We start from the raw sequence: 20,288 nt of genomic DNA on the forward strand, positions 1-20,288 counted from the left end.
CCGTACATTTCATACCATAGCTTTATTTTTATTTTATTTTATTATTTTTTTTTGAGGGGGGCAAGAAATATAAAAACACACCTGAATGCTATGATTAGTAGAAAAAATCTGACTTTGGATTCTGTCATCGCCAAAGTGAGATTAGAAACAAAAAAGTTCCGTATTTTGTTAATGAGGACGAAATAGTGTAAATATCGTATAAACGTAAAACTAAGTCACTTAATTATTCTCCTTTCTCTTGTCATTAAAGTTTTCTTAAAAATCTAAACCGTTAGCATGCGTTATTTTACTCAACGAACATAATGCTTCTCTCTCAACACAATAGTTTTAAATTGATTTTTAGAGTGTATCATTGGTACAATGATGATGGGTGTGTCCTTTATATTTAAAATGAGACTTTGTTTAATAGTTGTACTTGCAGGCTTTTTTTAGATAAAATTCTATACATCTGGATGATTTTACATTGGTAACACGACAGTTGCTCCTACGACAATTGTTCCGGGGCCCGGGCTTAATTTCGTCTAGTAGGGTGTGTTTAGCCAGGTCTGGTTGCAACAGGGTTTTATGCTAATGGGTTAGGTTCAGTGGGTAGGGTAGTTAAGAGTGTGTGGAATTTAGAGCGGAGTATTATTGTCGCCGGAGCTATGTCGGGCTATGTCACGGAACCATTTTACACGATAAATTAATACAAGATGAACAGTGAAGTCTGTGTGGTATAGCTCGAAATTTTCTAAACATTTCGCACCGATTAGTTCCCCGGAAAGGCCAGATTTTTTGTTCACTTTGGGGGAATTTGATACAGCAAACATGAGTGGGGACAGCGGTATAGAGATTCAGAAATGAATATTTCTGTATCAACCTAACTGTAAAGTCAGCGTGCCCTGCCTAATTATAGCTCCTGAGAGTTATACGCAATTCGGACCCATACTCGCTATAAAGCTGAACATCGCAAATAAAATAACAATCCCGAAGGCGTTCATACGGGACAATGGTATTATCAGATTAACAAGTGAATGGTGACATCAGACCCCCTTCAAACAACTTAACAATAGCGACTTTTCAATCTCTTGTCCTATCAATATATCATGCGTCATAAAGGTTTCATAGACAGTTTACAAACAAGTGACGCTGCATGTGACGGCACCTTCGGGCCGAGCTAGACCCCCTTGCTGGAAAATTGATATAACCGTTTGTGTACTTCACTGAAACCTTATACATCCCGATTTGGCGTCGATCATAATCCGATTTCACCTTGATGTACATAAACATAGGATACTTCGATTTGTTATAAAGCTAACTCTACAGTCAACGGCAGCTTCCTTGTAAAGATAATTCATCGACTGCTCCAGCACCCTCATCGATTGATTTCTCCGCTGTAAAACTGGACACCTGACAAAAGAGGTCGGTTGGATTCAAAGAGTACCTCGGGAGTTGCCACGGGTGATGCACAGCCAGCAGTGCATGTGGAAGAGGTAACTATTCGAGACTCACTACTACTCCAAACTCTTCAGGTATCAGGCTTTGCTCGATGGGAATCTGTACGACGAAGGATTTCATACCTCCGAGGTACTCACTTGCTTCATCACCTGTTCACAAGGTTGTTCTTTTTTTTCCTCTCGGAAGCAAGTCGACGTTGTACGTGACCGAGGTCGATGGTTGACATTTATGACCTGCGTTGACATGGTGTATGGTTGGCTGTAAAACTCAGTATTGGTTTTATATGCAGACACGAGGGATTGAAAAAAGTTTCCCGACAAGTACAATTCTCGTGTATATCTTTGTGGAAGAACTTCGTTATAAATATAGACCCATGTATGTGACACACATATATCCAAGTTCTTCAGTTCTTGCGTATACACCTGCTGAAATATGAAATGATTGTGAAGTGATGAAGGCGAACTAACAAAGCAATGTAAGTATATTCTTTTACATAATCATGATTTATGACGACGACAATGAAATGATTAAAATACTTTTAGTCCTTTATTGACCTGAATATATATTTGTTTGTATCTACGATTTATTATACCATGAAACATGTTTAAAAGGGATGCAAGTTTTACATAGTTCATATTATCATTTAACATGATATAATGGTCAAACTATATTACGACTGTATCCTACTTCTAGTGGACCCTCATATACCCAAAGCGTATATATATATATATATCGACTTTAATACTGCTATCCCTCGTGCACTGAACAAAACTACTGACATGATATCATGTACTTTCCAATATGGAAGCTTAAAAGTGCCACCGAGATGTTGAGATAATTATCTCGGGAAGTCGACATCTTGATAGCAAAAGATAAGATGACGAGATCCCAGATCTCATCATGTTGACATCTTGTAGAAGAGATGATGAGATGACAAGATCCCAGATCTCATCGTGTCAACATCTTTTGGAAGAGATGATGAGATGACAAGATCCCGGATCTCATCATGTTGACATGTTTTAGAAGAGATGTTGAGATGACAAGATCCCGGATCTCATCATGTCAACATCTTTTAGAAGAGATGATGAGATGACAAGATCCCGGATCTCATCATGTCAACATCTTTAAGAAGAGAAGATCCCGGATATCATCATGTCGACATCTTTTAGAAGAAATGTATGGAAGCTTAAAAGTGCCACCGAGATGTTGAGATAATTATCTCGGGAAGTCGACATCTTGATAGCAAAAGATAAGATGACGAGATCCTGGATCTCATCATGTTGACATCTTTTAGAAGAGATGATGAGATGACAAGATCCTGGATCTCATCATGTCAACATCTATTAGAAGAGATGTTGAGATGACGAGATCCTGGATCTCATCATGTCGACATCTTTTAGAAGAGATGATGAGATGACAAGATCCTGGATCTCATCATGTCAACATCTTTTAGAAGAGATGATGAGATGACAAGATCCCGGATCTCATCATGTCAACATCTTTTAGAAGAGATGTTGAGATGACAAGATCCCGGATCTCATCATGTTGACATCATTTAGAAGAGATGATGAGATGACAAGATCCTGGATCTCATCATGTTGACATCTTGTAGAAGAGATGATGAGATGACAAGATCCCGGATCTCATCATGTTGACATCTTGTAGAAGAGATGATGAGATGATCTTGTCATCTCAACATCTCTTCTTAAGATGTTGACATGATGAGATCCAGGATCTTGTCATCTCATCATCTCTTCTACAAGATGTCAACATGATGAGATCCGGGATCTTGTCATCTCATCATCTCTTCTTAAAGATGTTGACATGATGAGATCCAGGATCTTGTCATCTCATCATCTCTTCTTAAAGATGTTGACATGATGAGATCCGGGATCTTGTCATCTCATCATCTCTTCTTAAAGATATTGACATGATGAGATCCAGGATCTTGTCATCTCATCATCTCTTCTTAAAGATGTTGACATGATGAGATCCGGGATCTTGTCATCTCATCATCTCTTCCAAAAGATGTTGACATGATGAGATCTGGGATCTTGTCATCTCATCATCTCTTCTACAAGATGTCGACATGATGAGATCTGGGATCTCGTCATCTTATCTTTTGCTATCAAGATGTCGACTTCCTGAGATAATTATCTCAACATCTCGGTGGCACTTTTAAGCTTCCATATTCCAAACATTAATCCCTAATAAATTGGCATTTTAGGTGTATAGTCGTGGAGGTTGGCGTTAAGGGTCTATCTTTCTTGGGATCGGTAGGGGAGGGATATTTAATTATAATTTTTTTATCTTGGATAAAACAAATCTTTAGACACTATTAAAGAGCAGATGCAAATCAGAAAATGCACATAACTTAAAATTGTTAGGACTGTGACCACTATACTCACATTGCATCACGCTGAAAACACCTGCTTCTCATTGTATCTGTTCATAAATTCTTAATCATGCAGGGAAAGGCGTATATACTTCAACTACACAGTATACCAAAAATTCGCTTTATACAACCTTATTTATATACCAATCCGACATTTTCAACAAATGTTGTTTGAAGGTTTGCATGGTGGCATGTACAATTGCTAATGTGGTTGGTTTACGGTACACCATGTGGAGTGTTATAGAACAGTGGATAGAATAAGAAGAGAAGAAGTGGATAGGCGACAAAGTGGAGATTTGAGAGTAGAGTATTCTTTCTTGAAAATAGTCCTGAAAAGGACTGTAAACCAGAAGGAATGTTGAGTGAGAACAGCTTGAGTAGTAGAGCTGATGAGGAGATGCTGGCTTGAGTCGGCGAGTAGAGGTGATGAGACGGACATCAATCTGTCCGAAACGTCGAGTCTCTCTACTACTCATCATCTTTACTCGCCTACTCAAGCCAGCATCTCCTCATGAGCTCTCAGTACTACTCAATCTGTTCTCACTCAACATTCCTTCTGGTTTACAGTCCTTTTCAGGACTATTTTCAAGAAAGAATACTCTACTCTCAAATCTCCACTTTCTCGCCTATCCACTTTTTCTCTTCTTCTATCCACTGTTTCTATAATACTCCACATGGTGTACCGTAAACCACATCAGCAATTTTCAAAAAAATTTTTGAACAGCAAAGTTCAATATGTTTCCAATGCGCAATGCAATGCGACTATTTCTAGTGATTGAAAAGTAAAATATACGCTACCAAAAGTTGCTTTCCTGCATGTCACGATGATTTTTAATTTCGCACCCCCTAAAAGTTAGTGAAATCCTCTTTCTTTTTTCACATCCTCTTTTTTTCTCCTTCTCATTTCCCTTTTTTTAATAGGGGGGGGGGGGTGAGATGATCCGCCCCCAGGATCCGCGCCTGACTCTCCCTATACCACAATGGCTTTGCATTTCCGAATATGTTTGTGTAGGCCTCTGCGTGTTTATTGACCCAAACAAGGACTTTGATGGAATCATAACAAATAACATAACGATTCATTATTTGCTATTATAGTTTATGTTAACATAATTATAGCTCGACACGCATAATAGAAAATGGCATTAGTCTCATATTAACGATCAAACAGTTGGCGATCGACCTTCGCCTTTATAGCTATAATATGATTTTTTTGGTTGATTTCAAATTGGTGTTGGGTTCTGATGTTGGTATTAAAATCACAATAAAGTGACATTCATTCCAGGATCAAATCACTTTGCTGATTACCCCCCCCCCCGCCCTATACATTTTGGTTTATGACTCTACACGAACAGCCGATTGGGGAACATGTGGATAATTTTATTTTCCAGCACCCCTATTGAACAGTGCTAGATCCAGCCCTGTAAACATGAAAAAAATAATCCATTATGATAAAGTTCGAAAAAACATTATTGCTTGTGTACGCGGTGTGGGGGGGGGGTGTAAAAAGGCCTAATTGTTGACACCTCTGAAAAGTACGTCGGGCGGTAGAATAGGTTTTTAATCCTCGAATCAAAATTCCTGGCAAAAAACATAATAACCCTTACTTATATTTAATTTGTTGTAACATACAATTCCCCTATTCCTATTTAATATTGATGTTACATTGCTTTTATTTGTAATGATCCTAACCCTTTGATATCTTTATACCTTTATAACTGATTGCCATTTTTTATTTTTTTTTATTTTTCATTCGATTTTCTATTGTGCCATAATTATTTCATTGTTTATTGTTTTTATCAGCGAATAAATTATACAATTAGTAGTATTAAAATTAGTTACTGTTCCTTTTTAATGATTTAAAATATTCTAGTTTGATTAATATTACCATTTAAGTAACAATATTTGTTTATTTATGTTACTAAGTATTGTTATCTTTGATTTAGATTTTGACTTTATTTTCATGTATGATGTGATGATTTATGTTATTCTTTATGTTTTCATCAGGTCATTGATGAAAAACAGTTTTATACTGATCTTTTGTACCTGATTAAATATGTTCTAATAAAATAAAATAATAAGTAACTTACATGACTCGAAAATGCTTCATACTTTCGAATGCCTTCGTTATTAAAAAGCTCACTTTTGAATCGATGCAAGTATCATGAGACACTTTGATTCTCTCTTCAGTTAATGAATTGTCGGAGCTTCCGCTCTTCGCACGGGGAATTTTTGTCATTCAAGAGGCGTCATTCTGTCATAATGTATGAATGCAATGTGATAAATTTCTTTTAGAATTCAATAAAGGTCAATGAGTAGTTACCTATACCGACCTGGCTGCCGAGTGCGCTCAATCAGTGCATGACTCAAATTTGTCTTGCACCCCCCTGCCAACCAACATCGTCCCACTTTGAAAACTGGGGGAAATTATTCCTCACGCTTTTAGTGACTGTTGACTTATCTATTTTTTTTTCACAGGTAGTCGAAATAAATTAGGAGTATAAGCAATCATGACAGCTATATCAGCAAGAACAGACTCGGCGTCATCGAGTAGCTCATCCTCGACATCCTCTTCCGAATCGTCCTCATCACCAAGTGCCCCAGTCTCACCGATTCACCATCCTCAAAGACCCACGGAACAATCAAGCGAAGAGGAAGAAGAAAATGCTGAAGTCGAATGTCCCTCGTTCGTCCGCGATCGCACCATTTCAAGGGCACTCCACGAGTTCGAACTCGAAGATGACGACATCCCAGAGCCTGACTTCTCTTGGGATGCCAGAACGATATCTCACCATCTTGCCAAATACCTTGATGACCTCTGCGGGTGGGTACCAGACCCCAAAGTGCAATACAGACGTGTGGCGCCGTCACAAGGAAAGAATGGTCAAAGGACAAAGGGTACAACGAAAAGCGATCTGGAAGCGCAGGTGCGACGGTTGTCATTGAATTCCAGAGTGGCTAGTCGAATGAAAGCCTTGACGATGGAATTCGAATTTCGACATTACCACAATCCGAAGAAATACATGGAGCAATATCGTAGGTACCACACATGTGGAGGACCTTTGGAAAAGTTGGCTGCTCACGACACTTCTTGTGGACGCAAGAGAAGTATTTATTATGCAGGAGATGCCTCTGCTGAAGCAGGTTTCAAGGTCGATAACCCACACACGCAGCAGGAGTCACGTTTGACAGCGGCTCAGTTACAACCAGCGTCATCGTCAGATAGAAACGATGGCCAGCGTCCTACACAATCGCGTCAACGACAGAACTCTGACTCAAGAAGTGACCAGAGTAGAACAGACTCAACGAGTGTTTCTTCGGGAACTACTCTGCCAAAAACAGTGTCATCACAGAATTCACCGGTTCAAAATGAGTCTGTGTCGACCTTACCGCGGTATTGCTCGCTGACGGAAGCTGCCAATCGAAAGCGGCAAGTCTACAGTCATTGGATGGGTATTCCTAGTTCTCGGCTACCTGTACATGTACCTTCGTCTGCACCTAAATCATCAACAGAGAGCGACCGCGACATGTCGTCGAACCTCCCAACCAAATTGCCAGCGACGGACGATGCAATGTTGATGAAACCTCAGAGCTCTACCCCGACTGGTACGGGATCAACCACTGCTTTGTCGAACAAAGGTCTTAGACCAACCTATCACAATCCGTTGATGACGAGCCCAACCGGTGCGCCGTCTGTACCTGTCACCCAAAGTACCTCCCAATTCGGTAGTCCGCCTAGTGGACAACATCCTCTTTGGAAACCAACTCAGTATCCTGCCACAGCCGATAATCATACTCTGCCAGTCGCCTTTGGGTGAGTATCTTCATTATTCTAAAAGTAATTAGACCTATTGTAAAAAATCAGAGGGAAATCATGTAACCGAATTGAATGCACTCTTACTCAAGTCAGTCACAACATCATCATTAACGTCATTTATCATCATTAACATCACTGTAATCAGTATGAAATTGTTTAATCCTAATTATTCCAGTAGTTTTCGAGAATTTTTTTAAAGTCCCCTTTTGCCGACCACACAGAAGCGACCAGATTTAGTCAATGAAGGCGGGAGGACCTTCTTGCATTAACATGCTCCAGATCGTCGTAACGTTTTTTTGATCGATCTACAACATACGAACGTTTTAAAGTACCATCTTCTTGACGAGATCGCGATATATGTTTCATCTCGCCATTTTTGTGATTCCCTTGATAGAGACTTTTTGTATTTACTACGGGAAACTACAACGCATCGATTCCTTTGAAAATGTAATTAAAATCGCAATTGGGAGCTGAAAAGCTTTTGTCAAAAGTTGCTGGACTAGTGGGACAGCAGATCATCCGAATATTTGCACCGGACGAACGATAGCAAATAATTATGTCATTGTCCTGAGTCAAGATATTTTGATGCTGTCCCGGTCCACCAACTTTAGACAAAAGTATCTCAGGTCTCTAGTGTGTATTTAAAGAGAGTTTCCCCCTGGTCATTGCGAAAAGTCCGAAATTATATATATGTTGAATGGGAGATTATCTAGTAAGTCGACTTATATTAAAAAAAGGAAAGTTATATGCCCTCATAGCGAGTAACCTTACCTTGCCAAACCGACATAATTATATATTAAAAAGTTATATGTCGTTAATATACGAGTTTACGAGATAAGGTGTCTTGTTATGTCGAAATTAATTGAAAGGCTATTAAATCGACATGACGAAATTAATCTCGTAAGTTGACACTTTAAAGCTTTCGTAAGTACTAAGGCTGCATCAAAATAATTTTATTAACCGTCAGTGTAAGCATACTAGGGACCCGAACGGTCAAGACGGCCATCGCTGGTCATCATGCCATATTAATCAGCACCTTAATTTTAAAGCCCCTTGAAATCACTCAATAATATCAATGATTAAAATTCAGTGCAAATAAAAACGCCTTTGAAAATCCTTAACTTTAATTAAAAAACATGAAATGAAAAATTTTATCAGATAATTTGCAGGTTATTCCAATTCCAGGGGAGCGTTTCATGAAAGGATTTTTCAGACATTTTATCAGAAAAGTCCTTTTTTATCCGACAGATACACTAGAAACTACCCTCCTCAGACAATTAGAATCAAGGAAAGTTGTCAGATCTAACAACTTGTCCGCCAAAAATGTTGACGAAACGCTCCCCAGTATTTTCTTCTAAGAGTCAAATTAACATCATACTCCACTATTTAACCATTATCTAATCCTGACTAGTTTGCAAATCTAATTCGAAAAAATGTCGAATGTTTTGCACATACCATCACTAAAATTGATCTATTATGTTGTACTTAAAGGAGATCGAAACCTTTGGAACAAGATATCTTATGTGAAAACTGAAAAATCAAAGAAACAGATCAACGAAAGTTTGAGAAAAATCGGACAAATAATGAGAAAGTGATGAGCATTTGAACATTGCGATCACTAATTCTATGGAGATTCTCAAATTAGCAATGCGATAAAGATGTGTGATGTCACTTGTGAACAACTCTCCCCATTACTTTAGTATATATATTTCACTTATTAAGTGAAATATATACTAAAGTAATGGGGAGAGTTTCATCTATCAGTAGATCGTGTGTTTTTTCTACAATTATGAGGGCATGTAATACCGATTTTTAAAGAATATGGATAGAAGAGTTTGTATCACCACAAGAAAAAGCAGAAAGAGACATTTTGAGAGTATTTTATAGTCCATCAAAGGAAAGTTGTTCACATGTGACATCACACACCCTTCTTGCATTGCCAATGGGAAGATCTCCATAGCAATAGTGATTGCAATATTAAAATGCTCATAACTTTCTCATTATTTGTCCGATTTTTCTCAAACTTTCTTTGTTCTTATTCTTTGATTTTTCTGTTTCACCACAAGCCTATTTATTCTAAAGGTTCCATTTCCCTCTAAAGATATCAATAAAGAAGAATCATTATCGAATTTATACTTTCTGAGAAGTACATTATACTTGTCATTGTTTATTCCAACAACTTCATTCCACATTGGCTTTACCACCTGAACTTTTCATTTCGGGTGGCTAAAACACATATTGGGAGTTAAGTCATACGTGGAATTAATATTGTTAGTGTTCATTTCATTGGTGACCATTATCTGTTTCCAATGTGGCCTGAGACTAACTGGAGATCGATTCTGAGTATGCCTTTACAGTCATGTATTCAAAGTATTTCAACGGTGTATATTTTATAGATTGTATTTATATGTTTTAAGAAGGGCAGTCCGATTGATTTTTGTTTCTTTTGAAAATCTACTGTTAGAAATCGATTGGCATTCTGCCAAGCCCCCATAACATCATTGATATTACATTACAGAGACGTGCTTTTGAATGGCAGACCGTGGGCCAGTGAAGAATATGAGAAAGAGGATCGAATAGATAATAGATAACTTGAGAAAGTAATGAGTCTGTATGCAGTGAAAGGGGTGAAAGATAAAGGGGATGAGATGAGAGGGAGAAGGGGGCGGGGGTAAGGAAGGGAGGATGAAGAAGACATGAAAAGCCATTTTTTCTTACCTCTCATGATAATATCATGGAGTGAAAATGATCACCGAATATGTCATGAATTAACGATGGCACAAAATTATCTAGTTACATGCACGCAAGGACACAAGCAGTGCGAACAGACCGTCGGGTAATATTCATCCGCCTCTAAAAGACACTTCTTTTGATCTCAACCCACCCAGTGATTGGCTACACATTACATGACGTCATTGATCACGTGTGTTCCACCTTCCCCACAACTCGGTGTCTCTAAACACCACACACACCCGGTACCACACTTTTCTCCCAGTTTATAATTTGTTTGAAATTGACAAGTGTTTTGATTGTGCTCTCTCAACGTACATAAAACTGGGGAAAAACATCTGGTTCAAACTATACTATCAATAAATGCTTATATAACACTCCTTCAGAACAATTCACGATTGGTGCTTTGGTATTTAAAATGAATCTGGGATCTCTAATCTCAAGTTTGATTCATTGATTGAAATTAATGTGGAGGAAATGGAATACTTTTGCTCTTGGTGAATATTAGATTTAACAATTCATTCTTCTTTCTTAAAACAGTTGTCCGTTTTGACACTTTTTCTTTCAAGCCGACGCGTTTTTTTTTAAAGCTTCCCGGATACGAAGTATTGTCAACGATATACCAAACCAATGAACTAAAATCGATAATTAAAAGGCAAAGTCCATACTTTAATTAATGCAAATTTAAAAAGAAGTTTTATTTTTGGGGGTAAAGACGATGAACATTCATATTGATTTTAGTCAGAAGTTTATGTTGATGATGAATAATAAAAATGTATTCGTTTTCATTTTCTTACTTTTCCATCAACAAACAAACCGATCAGTCACGTGACTCGTTTAAGCAAAAACACTTTGCTGAGGGCGATTGATGAAGAGCTAAGTGAAATCGAAGATCGGTAGGAAAACCATTAGTAGTAGCAAGGAGCTTTAAGCTCCTTGGTAGTAGTCAAAACTTTACATCTCGAGTGAATATAATAAGATCTTATCCTCCTTCTGTCCTTCCTCTTTTCGGCTATTCTCGGATGTGACACACTCTTTTTTTGTTTGCTGTAGTTTTGGAGAGGTAGCATTTCCCCTCTTTTTATCTGGGTAGAGTTTCACGAAACCGTCGTAAGTTCTCCGACATTAACTTTGTGTCCCATCTGGGGTCCGTTGCAAAAAGAGTTGCGTTTAAACGCAAGTCCTACATGGGCGCTGTTGATTGGTTGAAAATCAAGTCGCGCATGGTTTTTAGAGTAGCGATTGATTGCAACTCTTTCTGCAACGGGCCCCTGGTGTTGAAAATTACACGACTTTAACGGGATGTCGGTTATATAATTTACCATGCTTTTGTGAAAACCATAAACACGTTTCTTTTTCTATCTTCCATTTTTCGTTTAGTTCTCATCTGTGGTTGAATGATTGTTGTGAAAAAACTCAGATTTCTCTTCCAGGAGTGATGTGATAATTAAGGGTTTAAGTAAGGTGTATAGTAGGAAACATTTGTAGTTTTTGTCAAATAGATACGGTACTGTTGAGTATAGTTAATTCGTGATCTAGATGTTTTATGTATAGTGTGTACTGTTGTCGCCTAAATAATTAATAAGAAATTTTCAGTCAAATGAGATATTATATTGAATTTGAGTTGTGAGTTGACAAGAAGGTGCACAGCAAAAACTGGGGTGTTAACCGGTGTACATAGAGGACCACACCAGTTGTTTTAGGCACCGGTGTTAAATTGGTGGTGTTAGTTTTACACCCATAGGTGTTATTAAAACACCTTCGGTTGTTATATTTACACTCTTTGGTGTTATGTTCAATCTCTATAGGGTGTAGTTGTAACACCTCAGGGTGTGGTCCTCTATTAACACCAACTGGTGTCAGTTTTAACACCACAGTTTTTACAGTGTGTATACCTAAAAATTGATAAAATGTGAATCTTCCCAAACAAATATGGTACCTCGATCATAGATATTTCTAATTATCACATAATGAAATCCTTCATGTATGAATGTTTTACCTGTCATATTAATGTAAAACAGTTTAATTTCCCAATTTCCATTGTTCCATTAATCTTTTAACAAATATAACATTATTAATTTGTGTTCTTTTGTGCTTAACATTACTTTAACACGCCCTTCACATCAGCTATACAGGTGAGTTGATATGCATGAAAGTAAGAAGAGTGGTTATTATTGGGATCAGTTAAACCATCTCGAACTGATATGAAAGATCATTAAAATTATTTACTTCTCTAATAAAGTGAATATAGTAATAATAATGATAATAATAATAATAACAATGATAATAACAATGGCAATAATGATGAAAATAATATTAACAACAATTATAATGATGATAATAATAATATATTTATATAGCGCTATCGAATTTGAAAAAAATGTTTTCTTCTGATGCGCACAAGGAAATAATTAGAATAAGAGAGTTTGGATGAGTGTCATAGTACCTATATATATGACAAAGACTGTTTCAATAAAATTATGTCATCATAATTTGTTTACTCGTACTTTATTTCGATAATCTATGCTGAAATTGTCAATTTTCAATTCAATGCATTTTTTTTTTTGGGGGGGGGGGGTATATTTTCAGGAAATTATTATGGTTTTTAAAGGACCATCAAATTTGAACGAAATTATGTTAATAAAAAAGTGACTTCTTTATATGATTTATGTTTTTCAATGTACTTGTTAAATGTTTATGAAACGTAATGTTATCATGAGTGAAAACAGCAACAAAGCATTATATTATTCTGCGTCGGGCTTAGTGGAATTTCAGGTATTTAAGGTATTATGTCGAATTAAAATGTTATGTTCTAGAATATAAACAATGTCTTCTACTTGGTTTTGTTGTTACGTGGGAGTCGATTTTCCCGCTTGAAGTGTTTTCAAAATGTCTAGTAGGCATATGTTATTTTTTTGTACAATTAGGACGATTGTGTAAATTTAAACTACAAACAGTGATAGGTTACAATATTGATTAGATGAACGATGTATTTTTGGGGATGTATCTGTTAAAAAAAGATGGAATATTTTGATATTTTCCAGGCGACATTGCCTCTGACCTCCGAAGACTCGGAGAGAATATTAGGTTTCACATTTTGAAAAATGATTTGTCAAAATGGCTAATCTGTTGGTGAATATTATGTCCGACCACGAAAATAAATCGCTAAAATCAACACAACATTTGAAGGATTTGAAAAGGTAAATTAAGTCGAGTTTGACAACTTTGTGCGATCAGACACGTATTCATTAACATAATCTTGATCAAAACTTTTCAAAGAGTGCATGGATGACTTGGATTAAATATATGTGTATAATATCACACAAATTCAAGCATTATGAAAGTTATCACAGAGCAGTCAAACAAGAGCTAAATAATGTCTCTGTAACAAGTTTTATGAAAACCAATAAGAGTTTGAATACAAATGTATTGACAAGTCAAAATCACATTACCGAACTGCGTCCTGTCTGAAAACATGAGAGCTATGCAGAACCAAATATCATTATTCATCATTATCGTTACGTATTGTTTTTGTTCAAAATGGTGATATAGTTTTGTACGTCATTCCTTTTACAGCGGTATGGCAGGAAACTTTTCCACTGGGATTACACTTGATGATAGTTGCTATGGTTACCAGGGTAATGGTGTGACGTCATCAGAAGGGTCAGCATTTCGAGATTTCTACTCCCACTTACTACAAGCAGCCCATTACCTTCGGCTTGCTGGCAGACAGGTAACAGGTTTTTTTTTCAATCGGATACTTGCTTCTCAAATAATTTTGTATTTCAAGGTTCATTGGACACAAACCAACACAAAACGATTTTAAAGGGCAATTTTATTGTTTGAAATGAAAAATAGGCCTATAAATAACAGGAAGATGAAACTGATGAGAACCCCCCCCCCAAAAAAAAAGAGAAGCTTAATCGTATAATATTTCTGCTTACAACTACGGTGCATAGAAAGCAAACTATTGACACCATGTTAAAGTCCAAACTAAGTGCGGTCGATCCAATACAAAATTTAGATGCAATGCTACAGAAAAAATACTTTTAGCCAAATTTTTAACCCAGTCAAACAATTTTTTTTTCTACTGCAACAGAAATCGATGGAAAACGCAAATAAACATGGGATGGGTCCAAGACATCACAGCGGACCCGCGCTCTACAAATCAACAAAAACAATCTCCGTGACATCACCAACCAACGAAATCTCTAGTTTTGGCCGAACAAACAGGCCTTCCTTCCAACGTAGCCATCTCCAATGGGCTCGGTGTTCGTGGTCAACGCTTGAACTCGGCTACGGATCATCAGCGATCGTCGCATTCCGCTAACCCATCTTTTGAACAACACAGTTCGTCAACGCTCCTGCGTTCAAGAGCATCCAAGCTCGCTTCAACTCATCCCCCGCCAAGATTTCCAACAAAGACTTGGAAGCTGAAACTGGCTTCTCAAGAAAACGATTTATTTCTCTCGAGCCACCTGCATCTTCAACGTTCAGAGAGAATGTTACAAAGACAGTACCTGATGGGGCACATGATCAGAAAGGCAAGACTGGAAAGATGTTTCATATCTCCATTCCACAGAAACCATGCAAGGCTGAGGCAGCACAAGTTAACAAGGCTTCAGTATGCCAAGCGGTAAGACACTTCTTGCTTTTACAGAGGCGATGCCAGGGTCCCGTCTTACAAAGAGATCTGATTGATCCGATGAACCACAACTATGGAAAGCCAGCAATGTCAACATAAAAGATGCATGTTTGTTCAAATTATTTCCTATATATTATGTACATGCATATGTACATTCATTGTTTTCTTGACAATTCAGATTCTCCTCTTTGTTTACAAACAGACCTTGTAAAAAATTCCTGTAGGAAAAAATTATGACATTGATGGATTTCTACACAGTTGAGCTTGATTTGAGCAATCACAACTCTTTGTAAGACAGGGCCAGAAACTTTGTCAAAACAAGGGTAATGTAGTGATGTAGTGATGTAGTGCCGTCCTGGGTCTTAAATTCCATTGTCTGGATAAATTGAATAATAAAACAAATAATTGGAAACCACAGTATCAAAAAGACACTGTTAAAACATTCAATACTATATAACTGAGGAATATCATGGATAATTGTTAATCAATGTCCCAAAATGAATGAATAATACATGATAATGCAACTTATATCTACCCTGCAGAAAATCTTGGGACTTGAGATCGAGATACATGTACTTGATATACACTAAATATTGTTGGGTGAGGGGGATTATATTAAGTAAGGTACATGCAGATTTAATCATTTCCCTCATATCTTTCACTTTCATTGCAGGTGTGCTTCAAGTCAGAGAGTCAGGAAGCACTAGCACTCGCCAATGGAAATACTTCCAAGAAATAAGACTTTCAAGAACTTGCCAAAGAATCATGATTTTCCTGGACATACATGTAAAGGGTGATTTATCAAAATATTTTGTCAGATGATTTGTCAGTTTAAACAACTTCCTTGTGACTAAAGTGGCTGTAAGATAAAACAGACTTTGTCAGAAAAAAAAATTCAACAAGCCCTTTCTGTAAACTGTCTCAAGATAATTTCGGGGATCCTTAAAGGTTGTTCGGAGAAAAATGTCACAATTCCTTGTTCCATCCATCTCTTGCAATCTTGCATGCTTTCTGTTAGATTTTTAAAAACTAACATGGATGGATGGCCACTGTAACATATATGTGCTCGGTGGCCAGTGATGCTTTAGCTTGAAAATGCAAGCAATTTATTAATACTCAATAACATCCATGAAACAAACATTTGTAATTTGCATTTATATTTGGATATATCTTGCATGGTTTCTATGAGATTTTGTTTGAGCAATAACATCAATGGCCATTAAGAACACTAGGTGCTTGGTGGTTAGGGATGCGATGGCTTGAAAATGCGAACAAGTTCGAACATCATTAACATTAACGTCTATAACAAAATAATTTCTCACCTGCATTTGTGGAAGCGTCATGGTGTAGCGTTTCTCTCGCCTTGCAATCAGAGGGTCGTGTGTTCGAGTCCCACCAAGGCCTGGCATCCTTCGGCAAGGCATTAATCAACACTATGCCACTCTCCACCCAGGTGATAAATGGGTACCCGGTAGGATGCGAAAGCCTTTGTAGCATGCCTAGCAATTGAAACATTGATCTCTTGTTGGAATACTCCCTAGGAAGTGGAGAAGTGCATACATTGTATGCGGGCATGTCAGGATCCAATGACCGGGGTAATAATAATTGCCATAAGCACTTAGAAACAAGGTGTAATAAGCGCTATATGAATGTAACTATTATTCTATTATTTATATTCGCATCTGGGAGTTCCTGGTCACCGAAAAGTGTATGCAGAGTGCTGCTTTTTTTAAATCTGTGTTCACTCTTGCGTGGGTGTGGAAACAAGGGCCGATAGATCCATGATGGAGTCATGATTTTCTTGAATTGTGACATTTTCTTGAGAATGACCCTAAAGATGATGAAATGTATTAAAATAGATGAAAAAAAACTTAGCTTAGCATTGCTACAAGCTTATCATCACTAAGCTTTTCTCCACATTGCATTACTGCTCTTGCCAAATATTCAAGGAATACATCAACTGGTATGAACTATTTTGATAAGATATTGTTAAACAATGTACTCAACATGACCAAATAAAGTGCTTCTTACTGCAGGAACAATCTACATGCTTGTATCTCTTATTTATTTTCTCATAAATTCTTATATTCTTATATCACTGTAGTCTGGATTCTAAACCAGTTTGAACCTGAGAAATGTAACATTTTCCCTTATATATGATTGGGGGGTGGAACAAAGGAGGATATTTGACGCTGATGTGAAGTTTTAGAATAGATGACTCTCAGCAGCTATGAAAACTGAATATACCCTTTGGTAAGGCACTACTTGTTAGAGGATTTTAAGTGCTCTGCCCCTATAGAATGGCTGTAAATTTGGAAGTGTAAAGTGAAACAATGCAAATAAACAGAACTACATGTAGTAAGGAGCCTTATTTTGTATCGTATCCATGGTGATGCTAATGGAAAAAAGCATCAAATATTAAGATAATTATGATAAATGCTTCATGAAAACCCCCATCCCACAAATCTGTGTAAAATGAAGAGCATCGCGGATCATGCTACAGATATCATTTTCTAGCCGTGGCCCTATAACACAAAGTTAGCGATTAATCACTAAATGGAATGGCCTATCGTAATCATCGTTGCATGCGCATTTTGCTCAGTAGAAAGACTTGGAACCAATCAGAGTTCTTCTTTCAAATTAGCAATTCATCGCTAACCCTGGGATACTGGGCCCAGGGCTACCATTTTCCTATGGGGTTGCCACGCCTGGCTGATTTAGACAGTGTATTTCAACATACGTATGGTGAGCCACTCTATCATGTAATCTTATTACTTTATATCAAGTAATCAGATTGTGCTGTATATGATTGGCAATGCTTAATATCTAGAATTCTTGATATGAAGCATTATTCTTAAATATCAAATATTGCATTTATCATATCAAAATAACTGATTTTTTTTCTATTAGCATCACCATGGATACAATACAAACTAAGACTCCTAGTTATCTGTTATTTGCCTTCTTACTTTAGGCTTGTACATGTATCTTGTTTTTGTAACCTGTGAATTTAAACCAATATTTTTGGAAAACTCCAGAACCATCTGTTTATCCATCACCCTACTGCTAGTTCAAAGATAAATTAATGTTCTCTTAATGAAAAATCTTCCAAAATCAAACAATATAATATGTGAAGACAAATTAGAACATCACTATAAAGAGATCTTACTTGAGAAGGTAATATTCCGGGCCATTGGTCTTTACATTGTGCTGTTAGTAAAACCTGATACAACAAATTTCCCATCACTACTGCAACTTCTTTAGAGTCTAAATGACTTCATACTCTTAAATATACACTGATATCCTTGATAGAATTCTCCAAATGACATGTTTAAACTTACAACAAGTGGAATGCCTCTGGCCGTCTCACCTGCATCACGCGGTTCAATATAGCAGCAGTGCTGACTTTGAAAACTACTCTAACTCGCACAAGATGTTCAGTGGTACATGGTTACTCTTATGTCCACTTTTTATGAACTAGACCAATAAGCTTACAGAGATATGATGGTTATTCAACAAAAAACCCAACATGGCCAAAGTTCATTGACCTTATATGACCTTTGACCTTGATTATGTGACCTGAAACTCGCACGGGATGTTCAGTGTTACTTGATTACTCTTATGTCCAAGTTTCATGAATCAGATCCATAAACTTTCAAAGTTATGATGGTAATTCAACAGATACACACAATTCGGCCAAAGTTCATTGACCTTTGACCTTGGTCATGTGACCTGAAATGCGCACAGGATGTTCTGTGATACTTGATTACTCTAATGTCGAAGTTTAACGAACTAGACCAATAAACTTTCAAAGTTATGATGGTAATTCAACAGATACCCCCATTCGGCCAAAGTTCATTGACCCTAAATGACCTTTGACCTTGATCATGAGACCTGAAAATTGCACAAAATGTTCAGTGATGCTTGATTACTATTATGTCCAAGTTTCATGAATCAGATCCATAAACTTTCAAAGTTATGATGGAAATTCAACAGATACCCCCAATTCGGCCAAAGTTCATTGACCCTAAATGACCTTTGACCTTGGTCATGTGACGTGAAACTCATGCAGGATGTTCAATGATACTTATGAAACCTTATGTCCAAGTTTAATGAACTAGACCAATAAACTTTCAAAGTTATGATGGTAATTCAACAGATAACCCGATTTGGCCAAAGTTCATTGACCCTAAATGACCTTTGACCTTAATCATGAGACCTGAAACCTGCACAAAATGTTCAGTGATGCTTGATTACTATTATGTCCAAGTTTCATGAATCAGATCCATAAACTTTCAAAGTTATGACGGGAATTCAACAGATATACCCAATTCGGCCAAAGTTCATTGACCCTAAATGACCTTTGACCTTGGTCATGTGACATGAAACTCTAATAGGATGTTCAGTAATACTTGATTAATCTTATGGTCAAGTTTCATCAACTAGGTCCATATACTTTCTAAGTTATGATGTCATTTCAAAAACTTAACCTCAGGTTAAGATTTGATCTTGATGCCGCCGTCGGAAAAGCGGCGCCTATAGTCTCACTCTGCTATGCAGGTGAGACAATAAAAAGTGGGAGATATTAAGCGCTGGGGCAAACTTTACAGCTCATTATCACGTTTCATATTCAAGCATTTCAATTTCAAGGGTGGATTCACCCTATTACTGTAACGATTGTTATTTCATGCAATGGATATGGGTCTATAACTGTTTTCCACAAAGTTTAAAGCTGTTGGTTGACTGTATTCAGTAGTGACCAGATCATAAATCAATATTGTTTCACAACAAAAGTGCCTGAAAGAAGCATGTGACTGCCACAGCTGAGCTATGTGCACTCTACCATGACATACAAACAGGTGCACACAACAATGGTTACAAACCTTGCTTCTAGTTTAAGCCTGACAAGTTTATTGATTATATGATTGTTTACTTTTCACTGTACTTAAAGATAGTATTTTAAGGGACCACACAAAGTTCAGGGGCCCATTTCATAAAGAGTTACAACTGTTGTAACTTTGCCATTATGGCAACTACCATGGCAACCTTGATTTTGATTGGCTGCTGAGCCCTGTTATGGTAGTTGCCTTGATGGCAAAGTTACAACAGTTGCAAGTCCTTTATGAAACGGGCCCCAGATCCGATAATAATAATTATAATACATGTGACTTATTAAGGGCAAGGAAAGAAATTAAGAAGTAAACGGAAAGGTTTTGTTAAAAATAAGCGAAACTTTGAAATGTCATAACTTTCTTATTTTACATCCG

The 20,288-nt window shown here is 37.2% G+C and overlaps 1 pseudogene; it reads left to right on the plus strand.

Moving 5' to 3' along the window:
* The first annotated feature begins 1,100 nt into the window (after nt 1-1,100).
* LOC121428632 lies at nt 1,101-17,458 on the plus strand (annotated as a pseudogene).
* Nucleotides 17,459-20,288: the final 2,830 nt, after the last annotated feature.

This window comes from Lytechinus variegatus, chromosome 15 (assembly GCF_018143015.1).
Source record: "Lytechinus variegatus isolate NC3 chromosome 15, Lvar_3.0, whole genome shotgun sequence".
NCBI lineage: Eukaryota > Metazoa > Echinodermata > Echinoidea > Temnopleuroida > Toxopneustidae > Lytechinus > Lytechinus variegatus.